The sequence below is a fragment of the Canis lupus genome, chromosome 26, assembly GCF_011100685.1.
Source record: "Canis lupus familiaris isolate Mischka breed German Shepherd chromosome 26, alternate assembly UU_Cfam_GSD_1.0, whole genome shotgun sequence".
In the NCBI taxonomy this organism is placed as follows: domain Eukaryota; kingdom Metazoa; phylum Chordata; class Mammalia; order Carnivora; family Canidae; genus Canis; species Canis lupus.
The window spans coordinates 34,325,266-34,344,236 of NC_049247.1; the positions used below are offsets into that span (position 1 = coordinate 34,325,266).

The 18,971-nt window shown below is 35.7% G+C and overlaps 1 protein-coding gene across 2 annotated transcripts in view; it reads left to right on the plus strand.

Moving 5' to 3' along the window:
- The window catches only part of PCDH15 (protocadherin related 15), a 737,973-nt gene that overhangs the window by 250,508 nt on the left and 468,494 nt on the right, over nucleotides 1-18,971 (plus strand). The gene's annotated exons all lie outside the window — the stretch shown is intronic.

Genomic DNA, 18,971 nt, shown 5'->3' on the forward strand with positions numbered 1-18,971 from the left:
CACGGAAGGAAAAATCCCACCTGTCCCAAGTTACAGATCTGTCCTTCTGTTCCCCACTTCCTTTTTGCTTAGATCCTATGTTATAGTGGATTGTTGTTGTTTTAATTTTTTTTATTTTTAGGTTTTATTTATGATTGATTTATGAAAGACACAGAGAGAGAAGCAGTGACATAGGCAGAGGAAGAAACAGGCTCCCTGCGGGGACTCGATCCCAGGACCTCAGGATTGTGCCCTGAGCCAACGGAGATGAGCCACTCGGGTGTCCCCTTATTTTATTTGTTATAAGCTTATGCCGGTAAAACATTTTATGACATTTTTAAGAAAAGTGGAGTGAACAATATCTGCAAATGGAGAAAATTAGTAAAAAGAGGATATGCTATTCAAATATTTTGTATTACTATCAAAGTGGGGACTGCTAAATAAAATGTTATAATTTATGAGCCTATTTTAATTCCTTTAAAGATGCATTAAATGCCAGTCTTTTTTTGTTCTTTGTAAACATGTTCTTTTACTTGTGTGTCAAGAATTTACCAAACTGTGAATGCCTGTACCTAACCACCGGGCAAGAATTACAGCAAGTTTATAATTCCTTGTTTGTGAGCAGGACATCAGACATTGCCAAGTATTTCTCTCTGGGTAATTGGAGATTCTCAATTAATTGTGCGCAATTGTATCATTAAGTAATTAGTCTAGTTGAAGACCAGCTTGCAGATCCTAATTGTAGCTGATCATTCTTAAGCAATCTTTTAAGATAAATATATTCTGGCCATGATGTCTTTAATAACACATGCGACTCGTCCCCCAAAATTACTTTTGACATAAAAAGCAAACAAAGGCAAGTCAAGGCAGACATGTAAGCCTGAGAGGAAATAATCTTAAAATTATATAGAGGTTATATTTGTCCCGGTCTCTAATGATCTCTTCACAGTTGGTGTGCTTTGTTTAGTCAATACTAATTTGTTATTTTTATCACCTTAAATATCATCTTAAATGCACTTTGCTGCTGTGACATGATGTGTTTTATTAAAGATAATTTGTTGGCAGTTTCTGGAAAAATGCTCCTTTGCAATCTCTCGATAGGGAGGTGGTTTATGGTCTCTTGGAAGGAAGGAGGGAACAAAGGGAGGGAGAGAGGGAAAGAAGGAATTTAAACTTTGAGGCATTTTAACCTTGTAATATTCATTTTTCTGCTTTTTCCTTAGATAGCTTAGATTTTCTTTTACTTTGCTTTGAAAATATGCTGAAGGCAAAATGTTTTGTAGTTTGTGATAGATTAAAAGGTGTGCATGATTTCATTGTATTAGGCAGGGAGCTTGAATGCAGTGACATTTTCTATCCTTTTACCCAAATTGAGACTAATTGTAATCTTACAGTTTCTGAAGGAGAAGGACTTAGTTCAGATGTTGCCCTTTCTAAAAAAATATGCCTTTCTTTGTATTTCAGTCTCTGTTGTTTGGGTTAATTATGCTTTACTATTTTACAGTTTTATTTCATTACTTGGTTAGATCAGTTACTAGTCTCAAATATCAATAACAGAAATATATGCAGTTTCTGAAAATTATGAACAAAGTGTATTGGCTTACTTTGTTATTTTCTTGCTATATTTATTGTAATGATTTAATCCTATATCCATTCCTTAAAGCATTTTTATTACCTCGCCTTTTGTGGTTTCTTAAATAATCTCCTTAAACAAATACAACAAATATTTGTTTTATGTTTTTCTATTCCACTAAATACTTTAGGGTTAAGGCTCTTGCTTCTAATAGATTTCATACTGACATCTCTGCTCAGATTTTACTTTTAAAATATAAAGGTTGTATGTGTGATAACATTGCCTACTGTGAGGACAAAAGTCGTTGAGTTAGAGCTCTAAACTATGGGTGAATTTTAAAAATTCATGATTTCTGAAATGTTCATAACAAGGTTATGCTTTGCCTATAGAATGTACAAATTCCTAAGAATGGTGTCTTAACATAAGATATTTTGTTGAAGTGAAGACTTTTAGGTTCAAAGATCTGCTTTTTTGGTGTTTTTGTTTTTTAGATTTTATTATTTTATTTTTTTTAGATTTTATTTGTTTATTTGAGAGAGGGGAGCATAGAGGGAGAGGGAGAAGCAGACTCCCCGCTGAGCAGGGAGTCCAATGTGGGGCTCGATCCCAGGATCCTGAGGTCATGACCTGAGCTGAAGGCAGATGCTTCATGGACTGAGCCACCCAGGCACCCCTGCTTTTTTTGTTTGTATCTAATCAGTGTTGAATGATATCAGGACAACCCTTTGAGATTCTTTTTTTTAGGTAAACTATAACTCACAGGTAAAATTTGGCCTACCACTGCCAGTTTTCATATGGCCCATGCAATTTCAGTGTCCATAAGTAAAATTTTATTACAATACAACCATGGCCATTCATCATGTATTTTTGATGTGTCAGGAGCAGAGCTGAGCAGTCGTATAACAGAACCAGTGTGACCTGGCTCCGTGGTGAGTCAGAAACTGCACCAGGTGAGGGGTCACACAACGTACACCTCAGTGCAGTAAGTAAGGAGATCAGGCGAAAACTTCCAAAGCTGTGACTCCTCAAGTTTCTTTATTTTAGGGTTAGGAGAATATTTAGACAGAGGAGCCTGCTCACCACATGTAGAGGTAGGCGTGAGGTTGGGCATACGTGTTAAGGAAACGTGCCTACATGTGCTTTGTATGTTAGTTAATGACATTTGTGCTCCTCCTTGGGTGGAGATTTTAGGATTAGAATGAGGTAATCATTCTAATAATTCTGAGGTCATCAGTTATTCTTGAGGTCATGCCATGGTCCATCTGCACAGGCATGAGTGGGGTTTTGCTCAAACTGGTCTGGGTGGCCGGGGTCAGCTGCAGGTCTTGTCAGGGCAGTTGCTCACTTGAGGGTGGTTTCCAGTTTCCATTGGTCTGAATTAAGAGAGAAGCTGGAGAGAAGAACTCAGGGAAAAATGTGGGACAAAGGTTGGTGAGTACAAGCAGGTGGGCAGCCAAGGTGAGGTCTTGGGGTCCAGCTGGTGACAGCTGCAACTGAACCAGTATAACCCACAAAGCTGGAAATATTCACAACATGGCCTTTATTGAAAAAAAAAAGTATGTTAAATAAAATCTGATGCTGCTGTGTTATCACAATATTTATATTGTGACCTTAGAGATATAGTTTATGTCTTTTACCAATACTCTTGTCTCCTGATGGTGTTTTGAATTTATTTGGTAAACAGTTCCAATTATTACTTACATTTTGTTTAATTCAGTAGACCTTATTTTCCTGAACCACCACACACTTCACTCTAAGGAGTTCTGTAGAAAAGCTTAAAATGAGGAAGGACAGAATGAGAGAAGGTGATAAAGGTGACAATGAAGGGCAGTTAGGGGCCAGATTCTGAAAGGCACCACCAGTCACAAAGAGGAGCTCTAGGCACTAAGGAACCAGGGAGAGGCTTAAGCTGATACCAGCACATCAGCTGTACCTATATGCATTGTCCTATAGCTTAATGGAGAAAGCTTGGAAGAGGTGAGCCAGGGAGACACAAGGCAAAATATCTTGAACTGGCATGGACCAACAGGGTAGGCAGGAAGAGCATCTAGGTAGACAGGTTCTTGGGAAAGGAGGGCTGATTGACTGTAAAGAGTAGAAGAAAAGAGATATAGATACCACACATGTTGTATAGGTTTGATTCTGAAATTCTGGCTGAGAATATAGCCAGAACTGATGCTACTCAGAAAATGTATTAGACACGAGTACTTAGAGAAAGAAGGTTTCAGTTGGGGAGGATTTGGTGAATTCTAGTATCTGTGAGATAAATTCATGTGTAGCAACCTAGCATGGAATGTCTTTGGATCTTGAAAGGTCCATGAAAAACATAAAGATTTGTGAATTGGGGCACCTGGGTGGGTCAGGAGGTTGGGCATCCTGCTCTTGATTTCACCTCAGGTCCTGATCTCAGTGTCTTGAGATTGAGCTCCCTATTGGGCTCCATGCTCAGTGGGGAATTTGCTTGAAACGTCTCTCCATCTCTTTCTCCCTCTGCTCCTGCCCCAACTCACTCTCATACTCTCTCTCTCTCTCTCTCAAATAATAAATAAATCTTAAAAAGAAAAGGCTTGTGAATCAAAAATAAGTAAGCTGAAACAAAGACTGCCCAAGTGAGGCGATTAGTTTCCTTTGACCTTATAGGACGTGATGTAGGTAGGGAGTTATGGAAAAACAAATCATCTGTCAAATTGTAGCTATACCCGTGCATATGCAATTTTCAGGAAGAGAAGTTGCAGCATGTATTAGATTTTCACAGGGATCCATAGATTCCTGAGGGTAGAGCCCAAGGTAGTTTGAAAAGTAAGGAGATGAGCAAAAGAAAAGCAATTCAACAGAAAACAGAGCAGAGGAGTAGCAAGAAAATAAGGCAGTGTTGTCCTAAAAGGAGAGTGCATTGAATTTAAAAATTCAAGCCCTAGTTCAGTAAATTAGCAAAAGTATAAATCAGACTGTGTTAAATTAAGAGGCACATTGGAAGTAAGGATAGAGGGATAGTGACTATGAACTGCTTTTTAAGGTGTTGACTTCAAGGGAAACAGACATGGAGCAGTAGTGAGTTTCAGGACACAGGATACTTGAGTTTGTTAATAAGACAGTTTCACATACTAGGAGCACCTGGGGGGCTCAGTCAGGTAAATGTCTGACTCTTGATCTCAGGGCAGGTAGTGATCTCAGGGTCATAGGATCGAGCTCCACATTGGGCTCTGTGCTGGGCATGGAGATTCTCTTTCTCCCTTTGCTTGTCACTCCTCTCTCTCTCTCTCTCTCTCTCTCTCTCTCTCTCATAAAGAAATATATCTTAAAAAGAAATTAACTACTAACATCCTATTGTTGACTGGAAGCCTTACTGATAACATAGTCAACATATATTTTGTATGTAATATGTATTATTACAGTATTCTTACAATAAAGTAAGCTAAAGAAAATGTTATTAAGAGAATTATATGGAGGAGGAGACACATTTGCAGTGCTAGACTGTAAAAACACATAAAAATACAAAGATTTTACATTTCCTCTCTTTTTCCTCCTGTTTAACCTACTTCAGCAAGTTTCCACATGATTGAGCTGTGACTGTTGTTGCCCTGGGTGCAGGGCTAATACCGTGTGGTTATGGGGAAAGGTTTACTGCACAGAGATAGTCCTGCATGGTTATCTGGGGAGGTTTGGATTCACACAATCTTCATTATATCCAGTCATACAAAAGAGCAAAGTCTCTCTTCTGATTGAGGTAGACTAGATAATTAGGCCCAATGGCTCTCTTGAAGATATACCTATAAGAATTCAGCAAATACGAACAAACAAGCAAATGAACACATAAATAAACACAATGAAACTAAGTGAGTGAATGAATCTATTTGAAGGCATCTAAGAGCTAATAAGGAAAAATTAAGAAAAAGGAAAATGTGAATATATATGACTAAATCTAAGTAAATATTAACTGATAAATAATATTTTCTTTGTGATATATATATATAATAATATAATTATAATTATATAATAAGATCACTGAAGAACACTGAAGTTATAAGCCCGGAAATGTCTAAAAAATGCATTTTAAGGTCTTCATTGCCTACAAAGTGAATAGAATAATGAATAATATATACATTAATTCATCAAAGTAAGGCAAAGTGACAAACAGGAACACAGAAGAAGCAGAATAAAATATAAACACTTGGTAAAGAGTAGATTTAAACCATCCTGTCCAAAAAATAACATCAAAAGTAAAGGAGAAAATGATCAAAATGAAAGACAAGAGTTTTTCAGACTAAATTAGAAAAAATAAAGCCATTTGTAGGCAATTGACATGCAACTCAGTTAAACATAAGGACTCAGAAATCTTAAATATTAAGAGATGGAAGTAGAACATGTAGTCAGTTATGCAAAAGCTGTGGTAGCTGTACTATTATCAGACAAAAAGGACATTATGGTAAAAGACATTGGTGGAGAACAAAAGGAACGTTTCCTCGTGATAAAGATTCAATTTGCCAGAAAGTTAGAGCAATTATGAATTCAACGACACTTAATAACGTGGCCTCAGAAATATTAAGTATTGAAAAAATTAAAGGAGAAAGAGAAAAATCCATTATCATAGAGGGATGTTTTAAAACCTGAAGGGGCCAGAATTAATAGCCTCCCAAGTTGCCCATTTGCTAATCCCTGCAAAAGAACTTTGCAGGTATGATTCGTTACAGAAGGTAATTGAGAGATTATTCCGGGAGTACCGGGGTGGTTCAGTCAGTGAAGTGTATGCCCTTGGCTCAGGTCATGATCTTGGTGTCCTGGGATCGAGTCCTGCATTGGGGAGTCTGCTTCTCCCTCTCCCGCTCCCCCTACTTGTGCTCTTTCTCTCTCAAATAAATAAATAAAATCTTAAAAAAAAAAAAATAGAGGTAGATTACCCAGGATTATCCTGGTGGATCCAACTGAATCACCTGAGCCCTTAAAAGAATATAACTTTCTCTGGCTAGAGTCTGAGAGTCCAGGGAAGAGAAAGCAGGCAATATGAAGCAGAAGAGGAGATCAAAGAGCATTGAGGGTGACAAAGACCCAGCCCTTCTGTGCAGGCTTTGAGGGTGAATGGAGGCACGAGCCAGGGAACACATTCCAAGAGCAAAGAAGGAAGCCATTTACTAGCAGGGAATCAGGTCCCTACGGTGGTGGGGGTGGGGGGGTTAAAAATAATGATGTCCAGCCCATTACCTGAATGAACTTGGAAGTGAATTCATTCCCAGCATCTCCAGAAAGGGATCCAGCCCTGGAGAAAATTGTTGTTTGTTTGTTTGTTTGTTTGTTTGTTTGTTTGTTTTTTAATGTTTGTTTGTTTTTTGTTTTTGTTTTTGTTTTTGTTTGGTGAGCCTCTCTGACTTCTGACTGTTCCGAGAGATAACTAAAGTATACAAAACAAATTATCTGAAAGTATTTTAAGACTCTGCATTCATGACAATTTGTTAGGGCAGCAGTAAGCAATGTAAAACCGCTCGCATTCACTGACAAGAGAGGGAGGGAAAAATAACAGTGAGAAGCTTTGGAGAGTGAAGTCAGCAAACTCAACCTGGTAGGTTCTTAGAGAAGGAGCAGTGTTGCAGGAAAGCTCCACCTTTCAAGCACACAGAATACTTAACGAGAATTTACCAAATGCTGTAGAGGAAGTGTCGACATATTGCAAATGACTGAAATTATAGACTAGGCTTTCTAATCACCATGCAATTGAGCTTAAAATTAATGAAAACAACAGACACAAACTAGAAATTTCTCATATTGTTTAGATAATGACATATAAAGCTCTCATTATTTACAAGTGGCATTACTGCATATGTAGAAACCAACAATATTTACATATAAATTATTGCAGCTAAAAGTGAGCTTAACAAGTTTCCTGGGGGAAAAAAATAAAATAAAAAAAAATAAAAAAATAAAAAATAAAATAAAATAAAAAACAAGTTTCCTGGGGACAAGGTCGATATTTTTTTAAGTTTTTTTTTTAAAATAAACAACAAACAAAATGAATTTTAATACGGATGACTTGTTCATAGCACCTACCAAAATGGAGTTTCAATTCTATCATCTATCTATCTATCTATCTATCTATCTATCTATCTATCTATCATCTATCTATCTATTTAAAGATTTTATTTATTTATTCATGAGATACACAGAATGAGGCAGAAGCAGAGGGAGAAGCAGGCTCCCACAGGAAGGCCTATGTGGGACTCGATCACTTGGGGTAAGGTTTTTAAAGAAACAAAAAAAGAGCTTTCCGGATTATTGTGATAAATTATGTAAGTTACACACTAGTGATGACAACAATAGAAACTCAGGGGTTTTTTTTTTGGTAAATATGAACTATGAGAGTTATATATATATATTTTTTACCTAGCTTTTGGGTGAAAACACATAGTTTTGTGAATTATTGCTCTTTTTACAGAACTCTACGGGGAAAGTATGTATTTATTCAGTTATGTCTATTATACCACTTGAGAAAATTTTTTAAAGATTTTATTTATTTATTTGAGAGAGTGAGAGAGCACAAATAGGGGGAGGGTCAGAGGAAGAAGCCGATTCCCTGCTGAGCAGGGAGCCTGATATGGGACTTGATGGCAGGACCCTGAGATCATGACTTGAGCTGAAGGCAGATGCTTCACCCAGTGAGCCACCCAGGTGCCCTCATATACAACTTAAGAATATTTACCCTACTTGTCATGTCCCAGAAAAACTAATGTCATATTGATTAAGTAATATCAATGATTCCCCTTTGACCAAATGTCCCTTTTCTTCCCTCTACAAGATTTTCCCGCATGCACAGCTTTATGAGGCTCTATGACAAGGGTCCCAAGAGCATCATGTCAATTTAATAAATCTGTGTTTGATCAAGTTCTCTAAGTTATTAATAATAGGAAACTTTGAAGGATGTTTCATAAATCTACATTTAAAATGTCACTTGCAATTTAGGAAAGCGAAGGTTTGCAGTTGAAATTACCTTAGGTTTAAGGAATAATCAAGTTGTTTCGTAATTATTGACCTTATAGTGCATTGCAAATCATGTCCTGGTTAACAGCTTAAATGTCTATAATGTTTGGATTTACAATAATTTTAGTTCTTTTTACTTTTTTGTATTATTAGGCACACTCATTAAGAAATAACTTCACACCAGGTCAATTTTAAATTTATTTTCTTATCCAAAATCTGTTCACAGTAAGATTTTCTACATAGATCTTGCCAATTTGGTGGCATCATCTGTCCTGATATCGGATAGGATAAGGATAGATTACAGTGATCATGGTAGATTAATTCTATCATTCTACCAGATAATTCATGACAATTGTCATTTATTAAGTATATTTATGAATGCTAAATGTTTTCCATGTGAAGCTTCTCAAATGAGACTTCCCTGTGCCTACATGTGGACTCATATCAGGTATGTGCTGCTGAAAGTGCAGAACGAGAGAACCATATATTAACTAACAGGTAGTGAGAGGCAGCTTTAAGCCAGAAACCAAGGCAACCTGACTCCAAAGCGGAGTGTTTGATCACCACACGGCACAAATGCACCAGGCAAAAGAATGATGAACTCAGATACGTCCAGAAAACGCCACGCAATTTTGAAAATTTATATTCCTTCCTCATGTCTTAAAAGAAGGTTTCCAGAAAGGGTAAGGAGTAAGTACAGCCAATAAAATGAATAGTATTATGACTAACTTGAAAAAAAAGTTTCCCTTGCTTGTTGGGTCTGAATGACCAACTTGGTTCCCAGGTCAGTAAAATGGTGTGCTTGTAGGATGTTAAGGATGACCGAGTGTGGCTCTTTGAGTAGCCACAAGCTAGGTGGTGATTCAGGATGGCCGCTTCCTACTGCATAATCCCAGAAAACTGAGTAATTCTAATAGGCTTGGTTTCCTCGATGCAAGAAATAATAGTGTCCTTGGGATAGTTACTGAGGATTAAAGGATACAGAGATTGCAAAATGAAGCCTACAGATCTGGGGACATTCTGTGTGCTCATGGAGCGGTCGGAATGGTGATGGCCAACTTCCTAATTATATCCAGCATCCCATGTACATCCAGTCACCCTTCCCCAAATTTAATTCTCAAAGAAAAATACACCTGAGTATTTTCACTACAAAACATTTATTTCTACTGAAATGTTTTATTAAATTGTATTTTTACCACCTTTCTCAGGTTAATATTTGCATTACCTTATACCCATTCTAATTATGTTGCCAGTACTTATATTTCTTAAACTATGGGGAAAATAGTAGAATAATAATAAAAAAGGACTAAATTCCACGTAACATTGCAACTAATAAATATAGTTTTAAACTTCATTTTATTGAGAACTTTCCTTATGAGATATCTTTCAACTTTAGCAGAGATTCTCTTTTTTCATTCTGTTCAAGCTTGGTGAGACTAATAACCTTGAAAACTCCCTTTAAATGCATCATGAGGGGGCACTGTAAAAGATTTATATTTTAACATTTGTTTTAAGGTATTTATTTATTTATTTATTTATTTACTTATTTATTTATTTATGATAGTCACAGAGAGAGAGAGAGGCAGAGACACAGGCAGAGGGAGAAGAAGACTCCATGCCGGGAGCCCGAAGTGGGATTCGATCCCGGGTCTCCAGGATCGCGCCCTGGGCCAAAGGCAGGCGCCAAACCACTGCGCCACCCAGGGATCCCAGATTTATATTTTAAAGATATTATTTATTCACTTGAGAGAAAGAGAGAGAGAAAGCACGAGCAGGGTAAAAGAGGAAGAGGGATGAGCAGACTCCATATTTAGCAGAGAGCTCAATGTGACAGTGGATCTCATGACCCTGAGATCATGACCTGAGCTGAAATCAAGAGTCATTTGCTTAACCAATTGAGCCACACAGATGCCCTGTAAAAATTCCTTATTTATGACTAATAGCTATAAATGTAAATCATAGAACAGTGATGATATAACATCAGATCTGGATTGTATGTAGAGGATATCTTTATATCCTATATACATAATACATTTTCTATAGAATGCCTATGAATTCATGAAGAATTATAGGAAGTAACATGATCGCAAGCCTATCAAGATGACCATCTTGTCCAACTACATGTATAATAGTTGATATACAATTGAGAGTATTTCAGATTAGCTGGTATCCTATACTGATTCAATTAGGATTTTATTTTATTAAAATAAATAAATTATTTTATTTATTTAAAATAAATAAATAAATTTTATTAAGGTGTTATTTATTAATATTATATATTAATATTATAATATTAACAATCAATGAAATATTATTTATTTTATTTTATTTTACATTAGATGCTATTACACTTATTTCTCCTGACATTTAATAATAAATACCCATTAGGTTAATGTGCTCATTAATTTTTTTTTAAATTGGGTTCTAAAATGTTTTATTTAGTTAAGATTTAAGTTAATGATTAAAAACATTTTAATGTCCTTACCAATCAGCAGGAACTAGAAGCCGAACTCAGCCAAATTAAACCTTAGAAAGGTATGAGAATCTTTTGCTCACCCATTTATTTCTTCTTTCTCACTCAAATCTATCTTAATTTTTTGGCTGAGAGTTTGTTCAAATGTATACTGAACTTTTATTAAAATTAACTAATTAATTTAATTTTATAATAGGGGCAACTGGATGGCTCAGCCGGTTAAGCCCCCAACACTTGATTTGGTCTCAGATTGTGACCTTGGGGTCATAAGATCAAGCCCCACATTGGTTTTATGCTGGGTGTAGAGCCTGCTTAAGATTCTCTGTCTCCCTTTCTCTCTATCCCTCCCCTGCTCTGCACTCTCTCTCTAAAAATAAATGAATAAATAAATAATCTTAAAATAATTAAATGTAATATAAATAAACAAAGCTTTATTATTTTAAAAAATATTTTCTTCTTATAGTAACTGATATGCTCAGATCTTGGATTTTGTTATAATGAAAGTGATTATGCAAATGGCCAGTTTAATCATTATATTTTCTATTATTTATTTAAACAATATCAGAACTCTTTATACCTAAATAACATTTTAGTTGAAGTAATGGAACATTAGATAACCCACATTCAATTTCCCCTTTTGTTAACAGATTTTATTAGGATGGTACATTTTTAAACAACTAAGGAACCAACAGTGAAATATTTTTATTAACTTAAATCCATAATTTATTTGGATTCCCTTAGTTTTTACCTAATATCCTTATTCTTATTCCAGGACCCAGTCTAGGATACCATATGACTTTTAGGCATTATATCCCTTTAGTCTTCTCTAGACTGTGGCATTTTTTTTTTTTTTTACTTTTATTGTTTTTGATAATCTTGACAGTTTTGAGGAATTCTGATAAGATAAAATTTCTTTCTGGTAGATAGATGATAGATCGATAAATAGATACATGCATAGATGATAGATTGATAAATATATAGATAGATGTGTGTATATATCGCTTATGTGTATATATGTATATCGTGTATAGATCTATAGACCCCATTTGATTTTTGCTGATTTTCCCAATAAAATGCTCTGTAGGTTGAAGACTCTACCTAGGATCCAACATTGTCTTTATTTGCTGTGTCTTTGTAGTCTCAAACTTAGGTCCTTAGTATTCCCTTGCCTTTAATGACCTTAATAATTTTCAGGAGTGGGACAATTTGTACTTACCTGATATTTCTGTATATTATAAATTTTGTTCAGGAATATCACAAAGGTAATATGTGTTTTCCATAGCACATAACAAGAAAGACACACAATACCAATTTGTCCCATTACTGGTAATCGTAGCCTCTTCAAACCCTTACCCAACATTTTTATTAGTGATTTGTGAAGCATTGATTTGTTGAAAAACCTTGGGTGAAAATGCAAATCTCTGTGGTTGAATATATTTTCTTTCTTCTTCTCTTTGCCCCTTGAGCATTTTTTGAGTGCTTTCTCAGGCATGAAGCAATAAACTAGCAATGAAGTTTTGATCACGAATGAAGAGGTTAGCATACTAAAAAGGTAAATTTGAGAATTTATGGAATAATTTGCTTGCTGAGAATCTACCTATTTCAATGGCAATAATAATTTGAGTTTTCTAAAATGCAGACACTAGCTTAATTTAAGTTCTTTGTCTTTCTGTAAATATCTCAAAATTATTTCTCCTTAGGGTGAAATATAATTTATCTTTGATGAAATACATCATCCAAATTGCATCATTTCAGATTATCTGTATATCTTGAGTTCTGATATGTGACAAATTGTATTTAGTTCCTCTTTCATTTCTCCTTTTCTCAAAAGCTTATTAATAGCAGGTTATGAAATTTCTGAAATAATATATTTCACAGTGGCTGGGAGTTTTTACTTTGATTTCAAACAATCAGGGTTGCAATCCTGATCGACCAAGCAGTAGCATTACAACACGAGGCAGAAGCTCCTTGCCTATGATTCCACAACCATAAAATAAGTATAACAACAAAAAAATAATAAAGTTGTGTTAAAGGATTAAAAGTGATAATATATTTGAAGTATTTAATACAGGTTCTGGCCATCTTGTCTTGTGAGTCAACTTTGCCTTAGAATTATGCTCTAGAAATAGTTATATTTGAAAACCAAAGCGTCTTCACACATTAACTGCAAAATGTAAAATTGTAAATTGGGAGTAATTAGCGGAACAACACCAACCTCAGCGTTTTCTCACAATGGTGAAATGACATGATCTCAAAATCTATTCAATTTGAGTGTTCACTTTCCTGATCAAACTTAGTTTGATGCTCTTCTTCCACATTTCATCATGGCTGTATCATCTCCCTTCACTAAGACATGCATTTTTGGACATCTGTTCTTAGCAGTCATTTCAGTAGATCTAAGAGCACAAATGGCATCCATGATGAATCATAACAGTGAAATTTCATCTTTAGGTAAGAATTTTTAACACATTTTATATGTGTTTTATTTACAATTGCTTGATACAATACGGTGATTTTTAAAATTAAATATATATTACAATATATAAACATAAATATCTGTATCTATCTATCTATATGAAATGTACATGTATTGGAAACTTGATAAAAATCACTAAACCTTCAGAGCGATGCCCGATCACAGAATTTCTTTGGAAAATAGCAGTAGCAGGTAATCTATAGCACACAGAAGCTTCAGTTCCCTTGTTTCCTTCCTCCAGGGAATTAGGCACATCTGGAAGCGAAATACCAGTAAGAGAGGCAAAAGGAGAAGGAGATTAATGAACAGGAAAGAAGCACACAAAAATATATTTTCTACTTTAAACATGTCAATGAGAATCAATCTTTTAGCTGTTTTAAAAGATTCACATATTCAACAAACTTCAAATTTAGTAATCTCTTATTTAAATATATACTTATATATACATACACAAGCACACATTCTCTGTGTATTTGTTTATATAGATACACACATATACAATTTAAACTTCATTACTCTTTAGTTTTTAAGTAGAGTAGAGCTGCTTATCACTCTAATTATTATTATTTTGAAGATACTTATATACAAGGATTTGCCTATAATAATTTCTTCAGAAGAAGTGACTCTAGCTTTCATAATTAAAACACACAGGTGCAAAAACTGTATTATGTTAAAGGGAACATGAAAAACATCTGTAATGTGTGCTATTTGCAATTCTGGAAAGTTTTAAGATACTTCACGTAGACATTTGATTTGGATAAATATTGGAATAAAACACATGTTCTATTAATGAGTTGATATAAAACTAACTTAATGGTCACAGGAACAATTATAATAAGCTCTCAATAAATAATCATAGACCCAGAGATAACATAATTGAATCGTTGTGAGAAAAAGCTGAAGTCCTCAACAATGTGAACTGGTGTAAGGAATGCATCACTCCATTTCCTTTGCGGAGATTCTCTAGGTTATCAAATATATCATGATCTCTAAAGCCTCATTTCCAAGGCAGGGATGACTTGCAAGAAGATCGTGCAATAATTTTATCGGAGGGGGACGCTAAGGGCTGAATAGTAGCCAAAGAATGAAGGGTTCTCAAAAGCTTTCAAATAGCACAGTATTATTAACTATGGTCACCACTCTGTACATTACATTCCCAGGATTTATTTATTTATCTTTTAACTGGAAATTTGTACCTCCTGTGTCTTGGCTACTGTGCTGCAATGCTGCGATGACCATAGAGATGCATGTATTTCTTCGAATTAGTGCTTTCATTTCCTTTGGATAAATACCCCCAAATGAAGTTACTGGATCATATATGGTAGTTCTATTTCTAGTACTTTTAGAAACCTCCATACTGTTCTCCACAGTGGCTGCACCAATTTACCTTCCCTCCAACTGTGCAAGGCCACCTGGGATTCAGTTTTATGGAGGCTGTCAAGTAGGAATTGGTATCATTCTTTTCTATCTAGATTTCTAATTAACATAGCACCTTGTATAGAAAAAAAATCAGTAAGTTCACATCCACTGTTGTGTGGTCCTTTTCTATGCATCAGGTGACTATCTGTGGGGATTGATTTTGGGCAGGATATGCTGTCCTACTGGTATATTTGTTTATTCTCAAGCCAATACCACAGTGTCTTGATTTATATTGAAGTCAGGGAATCGGGTCATGTAAGTCTTCCAACTTAGTTCTTTAAGACAGTCTTTCTAGTCTTGACCCCATGACGTTTTTAGATTAATTTTAGAGTCAGCTTATGAATCTCCACATAAATTGGTAAATGTATAAAGAATTGACATGTTTGCCGCTGATAATGCCAATTTCTTGATAGAGCATATATTTCCATTTATTTAGTTCTTTAATAAACTATCAATATATAGATCTAGCATGTTTCTTGTAAGCACTTTAACCCAATTTTAACTTTGGCAAGCAGAAAACAGTTAAGTGGAGCAGAGGTGAGACTCAATCCTGTCTGTTTCTGGTCCATTGAGTCTTTGAGCCACACCCCTCGTGAATTACTAGTATTGTTTGTCACGTGTAACCGATCTTCATTGTCTACTGATTCTGTAATTGCAAATTTGCCCACTTGCTCAAACTTATGTATAAACCCAGGTTCAATACCTGCCAAACTTCCCCAGTCATTCACAGATACGTACAGAGGGATGAAAACTTTGAGTCACCCCCTGTACACACTTCCAACTGAGGCCAAACAAGATGGTGCTTGGCCGACTTGTTCCATGTCTCCTATGGTAAACAAGTGTCCTTTTTCCAGTCTAGTTAGTGCCACATTGTTCACATCTTTGTACTTTTGTTGGTGATTTTGCCCCCAGTGTCACGCTGCAGAATGTGGCCATCTGTGTTCCTAACCCAAGAAGGCAGATTGTACCTTACGGAGAGAATATATGTGTTAGGTGCATTTTATTCAGGCGTGAGTTATAGTGCTGTTGGCTGTGAGCTAAGTGGTAGTGAATCAAAAGCACATATTAAATAAGGTGTCTTTAAACAGAAGTACACATAAAACAAGGTTATATATTGATTGGTTGATGAAAATGTTGTGACCAAAGGCGGGCAGTTTCCTAAGCTTGTGTTCCCCCCAGCGGTGTGATAACCCTGGATTCTCTCTGGAAGCAGAGGTTCAGTATTTGTTAATTCAGTGTTCATGGTAACTTCACACAACATAATTACCATGGCTAATGAGAATCAATTGTATTTATATGAAGCCGTGAACACAATGCTTCCGTGGGGAAATATTGCAAATAAGCTTGTAGCTGAGGACACATCTTCACTTTTTTGGAGCATGGTTCATAATTTTTTGGTGACTTCAGTTAGCCACGGATCACAAGAATATAAACAGTTATCTGAGAATTGTCCATTTTTCACACACGTTCGTATTCTAATCTATCTTATGCATCTTGCTGAAATACTGAATTTTCTTGCTTTGATTTTCTTTAACTTTTACATTTGCATGTATCTATGCATTTTCTGTATTTCCCAATAGCTGTATAAAATCATTTGTGGAAAGAGACATGAACTAAATAAGTAAGTGACACCCTCGGGCAGCTGCCCAAGCTGATAATCATCCCATGCATTAGAATGCCCTTCAGAAAACCAAATTTGTATTTCTGAGACTTGTTGAAATGTTCATGGCCGATGTGCCCTGAAAACTGTGAATTAGAATGTATAGGGCAACACAGTCTTACAACAAACAGCCTGACTGTCATGTTTCAACCTCTACGTCGTGTCCAGAAATTCACAAAGTGCCAAGGTGGCGTGCCTCCTGTACTGACAACCAGAAATGTTGATCTGTGTGTATTTATATTTATGCAGTGTGAGTGTGCATACATGCGTGTGTACCTACATATGTGCTTACTTCTGGTGGGTTTACATATGATGAAAATGAATGAAATCTACTATTTTTTTAAGACATTTTGCATGTTCCCACCCCCTTTTGCTTGTTTGCATCTAGTGTGGGCGATTTCTTTGGGACCTTTCTGCTCTCTCCAGACTTTCCATATAAAGATTAAAACTGCTTTGTCTTCTTTTTGCTTATTTATTTCTCTTATATTAGCTTTAAACATCCCTCGCCCTAGCCTGTCTCTGAACAGGTGGACCATATGAGTGGAAGATCACAGATAAATGAGTGCAGTCCACTTCTGACCCAGGCTAGTGCTGCATTTTACCTGGTGTATGTCTTCGTGGGGATGTTTCCTTATTCTAGCAGTTGAAGAAAGTAGGAGAAATCTATGCTTAAGATGTTGGCCCAAACAACTACGGAAGAGAGCAGAGCTCACTAGTCGATGTAAATGCTGAACTAATAACGAGGCATATCTCCTGAGTCCTTTGCTGTCAACAACTAAATGCCACATTTTCAAAGTTGGAGGAAAAAATCTTTAATCTAATTGTTACTGAAACCATAAAGAGAGACAGCACCCGAGCGGAATACAACGCTGAAATCCAATGCTGTTAGAATAATGCCTTCCATTTATTTTTTTAAGGACCTAAATTCTCCTTTTAAGAAAGAGCTTAAAATCCTATTTAGAGATCGTTCATAACCTTTATTATGATATCATTATAGGAATGACAAGATTGATTCTCTTTGTCCATGACTAGGCAATTGTTTCTCTTTTATCTTCCACTCAAAGATATAAACTAATAGAATTTATTGTAGCATCATATTTCTACTTGTAATTTCAAGGAATAGTAAGAATATATGTGGGCGCATAAATTCTCTTGGGGGCACCCAAAATAAACTTCAGTCTTAAAATGAGAGTGATGGAAATTGAAATACTTTTTTGGATTAGCCTAAATTACCACCATAAACAAATGCATAGTAAATCCTTTTACGTGTAGTCCAACAATGGTTTTTGTTGGGCTTTGTCACTAAGTGCATGTTTATAAGGGCAACCAAAAATATAATGTCTGCTTTACTTTAAATGACTGTGTATTAAAAATTACACCTCTTTATAAATGTGATTTTTAAATATAAAACAAACTTGTGGATGATGAAGAGGGAAAATATTCATTGATGATAATATATTAAGGCGCTATAGCTTTTATGTTGCCTTTTATGAGTTTCAAAAGCATTTGGACAGCTGAAGAAAAATATAGAGCTTTTTCATGGTTAGGGTCTTTGAATTTGCAAATATGTCTTTGGATTTGCAAATATCACCTAGTGAGAAGTAAAATCCTTCAAATCATCTTTTCCAGCCAAATACTGTCATATAATATTTATTTTTAGAAACTTAATCCTGAATAAGACTGGGAAACGTAGAAAATGTTGAGATGTAGAGAATATTATGCTTTATTTTCTCCTTCACTAAAAATAGTTCTTTTCTTATAACAACTGCGATTCCATTACTATCCAAATCATCAGGGAGGTTTCCTTTGCATCTGGGATTTTGAGACTCAATTGCAAGATTAGTTATTTGGTTTTTTTTCCCCTACATATTTAAATAATACTTCAAACTTTACATCTCATCAAATTGAATTTATATTGCTAAGCCAGCATGCAGAAAACTGTCAACCTGTCTACATAATTTAAAATTTCCAAAAGAAAATAATGTCACCGTGTAGTAAAAACGCAGTTGAATGCTAGACAAACTGTTACACTGTCAGGTGAGAGAGTCATCAGGTTTTCTCTTGTGTATTTGTCTTACTTCGAAATACCTGTGATGTGTCATCACAACTTAAGCCCCAATGTTGCATAATGGACAGACAAAGCGCTATTGAATGTGTTGAAACGTTGCCTTCTTTTAATTAAAAAAAATTGTTAAAAAATTGGTGTTTGTAATAGTGATTTGATATAAACCAAATCTTTGTTATAACCTCTGGACCTTTTAGGTGCACAATAAATAAATGGGCTGGCACAATGGGTTAGATACAGAATGCTGGGATTGCTCTGGGCACATGTTGGCTCCTCACTGTGATGCTCTTGCTCCCTGGCCCCATACCTCCTGAGCCTCCCCAAGCCCCCTGAGCCTCCCCAGCCCTCCCCTGAGCCTCC